Here is a 3,451-nt window from a genome sequence, read left to right on the forward strand (position 1 = left end):
ACATCGGCTTTTCGGGAGCATGTTTAATGAAAGGGCGATTAAGAGGACGCGGGGGCGCATTCGGATAAATAAAATGCAGAATTATGCTATGGTGTTATCAGAGGTGTGCAGATGGGAGAAGGGAAAAAAAACCCATCTGCCTCCTGTGTTGAAAATTCTTTAGATTTAAAGATTATATTTACAGAGTTGTTGATGTGGCTCAGTGTGCACACAGTTTTAAAAAGAAAAAGCAGCCACTCTACCATAGGGAGTGTAATCAGGTTGATGCAGGGTGGGAATTTGGGTGAAAACAACCAGATTGCACATAAGAGAGACTCATGGCCAAAATCAGTGCAGCTCTGTGGAAAACTGTTAGACCGAAGCAACACTGACAACCTGCTTAGCATAGACTTTTCTTGCGATTATCATATCGTTTTGGAAAGTAGTGTGCAATGTTTGTTTGTTTTTTTTTGTTTCATTTTGTTCCTCCTATCCTTGAAAGAAGCAGACATTTGGAATGTTGATCAAACCAATGTTGGAGGACGTTTCATGCTAGCCATTTAAAATAGCCACTCACTATTAAAAGCATCTTCTATCATGATGCTGCCACTACCACTTGTCCCTGCTCTAGCCTTCTTTGTTCGGTGTTCATTTTCCTTCACATTTAGGATTTTACACCGTCATCCTTGCTGTGTCCCCTGCACGGTTTCTGTCTTCTCCAATACAGGTCTGTTAGTTTAGGTGGACAGCAAAGTCGTTGTGCTGTTTTGCCATGCTCTTTCCATTTTCATGGTTTCTTGTGTTGAGCAGCGCCTTGTAAAATGTGTCCACGGTCTTCACGTGGCCGCTTGTTTGCTAAATGTTCTCTAAGAGACCTTTGAAGCCTTCACGGGTCGTTAAATTACACACATGCGGACACCGTTTGCTGAGCAAAGCTTTGAAAGGCATTTGGCAGCTGGATTCTATTTAAAGGGTATCAAAGCAAAGTGCGGTAGATATCTATGAATGGCACAGTTTTCAAATATCTACTAAACATTTCAAAAACCAAGCATCAGATTCCTTCCATGTCAGAACTGCATGCTTCTCTGTGTTGATCTAACACTTACAACACCCCCCCCCCCCCCCCCCCCCACTTGAATCCATTGGAGTGTGTGGCTGTAATGCCAAAAGGTCCCCGGCACTGCAGTAAACCTCTCTGTTGATCTGGCAGGCCTGAGTCATCCTGCTGGTCGTGCAATGTGACAAAGTGGTGGAAATGGGTAAGTGCTACTTTTGCTATTTGCACTTTGACTCAAGTTCATGCTTGAAAGTCCCAGAGTGAGATAAGTACTTTTTTTTTTTCGTTTCCTACGAGCAGTGAAGACTCTCAAATTATTTTCCAGTCTATTGCAACTGAAAGTTAAAAGGACTTATAGTCAAATCTGAAACATACACATTTAATTAAATTTGGTGTGTAATGTGATGAGAAAAATTCAATATTTTAGTGCTATTTAACATATAAAAATGAGTTAAATGCTTAAAATTAAATTCAAACTGATGTAATCGATTCAGATCCGTGCCAGTCTGAGTCTGAAGGGCTGTCACACAGTTAGCTACTGCTAAGTTGCTTTATGAATAGGTGTGAATATGGTTTATGTTTTATCCCTAACAAAGCCAGCCAAGCTCACCATGTTGGTGTCAGGACGAAACAAACACACAAAGTGACAACTGTGTTTACCTGGCGACCCGCAAACAGAGTCTGACAGGTGGGTTTGTCTTCCTGCCTCGACCCGTGTCTCCACTTACAGTGATAGACGGGGATCAGGTGAGTCAGAGAGAGCCGGACCGTCTCTTGTCTGGTACTGAGTCATCAGCAGATGACCCACTGTCAATAAAAAAAAAAAAAAAAAAAACTGGATTCGAAGAGGAACACTGAGCATCTGCCTGCATCTCAATGTGTGTGTGTGTTTGAATTTCTGTGTGGGTAGGTGTGTGTTTTTTTTCTCTCTCTCTTTTTTTTTTAAGGCGCTGATGGCAACTTTCCACTGTGATCATCCAGTGTCGTCTGACTGCACAGCTGCGAGTTTTTGCAGCTCTTCATCTCTGTTTGCAGATACACGAGTCACACAGACGTGTTGAAGACGCTCAAAGGAGCGCCTCACTGATTCAAGCTGCATCCCTCTTGGAGACCTAATGTTCCCTTCATGTTCCATATGGAGAGCTTTTGGTAGCAGCAGCAGTAAAGAGGTTAACTAATTCCTCTGCTTTATGTTAATCTTTCCCTGTCATCTAAATTAGCCTTCAAGTATTCAGTGGGGAGATGAGGACATGTGTTGAAATATTAGAAGAGCAGCTTTCCCCAGTATTTCACCTTTACCTTCTTGAAAAACATGGTTCGACACTAAGCTATAATTAATTTCATTGTCTGTGTCCCTATGGCAACTGAAAATTGCCACGCAGGACATAATTACAGGGTTCTGCTTTGTGTCTAAAAATTCACGAAAAGTCAACCGAATGTTTTTTTTTCGGCACATCATCCCCCGCCCCCTTATTTTCCTTTCGTGAGCCACAGCTTTAAGGACCACAACATTTCCAAACACTGTCAAAGAGGAGCAGAGCAGCACCTGTAAGCTGTTCATTTTTTAAAAACCTGTGATTTGATTTGATCTTTTGCTGCAGCTGCAGTGTAATTTAGCTTGTTGGGTGGGTGGGAATTTAACATTGTGCTCAGAAGTTAGCCAGCTGCTAGCTGCTGATTGTTGCATTGAGTCACGTCGTGACATTTAAAAGCAACATGCAATTACAGTTAATGATGTGAGAGCAAATATCATGTTTCCAGACCAGAAATTATAACTATATGGCATGTGAAGTTTGGTAGCGTTCAAGGTTAAGTGGCTAGAGTATAAATTCACAATGTGTAATAATAATAATTATTATTATTTTAAAAAGACAGACAATATTTTTAGTGGTTCATGGCACTTGGTGCAAAGCACTGTTTAAACATATCGTGCCTTTTTAATGTCTGGTTTAGTCCCAACATTCATTAGTTTTAGTCTTTTTAGGAATCACTTGTAATAACTGAACTTCATAAATAAGTTACACTATTGTTTCAGATCTCTGGATACAATAATCTGATATATGCGATATTTCTTATCCATGTAGACGACGTCTGTTTGTATCTGTCTTGTAAACTGCACCAGCTGGAGAGGACCAAAGAGAAAAAAAGATTTTTTTCTTTTCTTTTTATCATCGTAACACAACAGCTGTCTTGGACCTGCAATATCAGTACAAGTTCAAGCCATCTATTGTGCAGAAAAGGAAAATATAAGGTTCTAAATATAAGGTGTTTCATGTTTCCTCATTGGCCTCAAATAGAGGTACTACTACATCCTGTTGTCTTGAGGTTGCAATCTACAAAGAAAAAAGCGCTACCTCTTGTTTAATTGCTGGCCGACGGTTTTGTCTTCTGTGATAACGTTGCTCTGAGGCTGCT

The sequence above is a fragment of the Poecilia reticulata genome, linkage group LG20, assembly GCF_000633615.1.
Source record: "Poecilia reticulata strain Guanapo linkage group LG20, Guppy_female_1.0+MT, whole genome shotgun sequence".
In the NCBI taxonomy this organism is placed as follows: domain Eukaryota; kingdom Metazoa; phylum Chordata; class Actinopteri; order Cyprinodontiformes; family Poeciliidae; genus Poecilia; species Poecilia reticulata.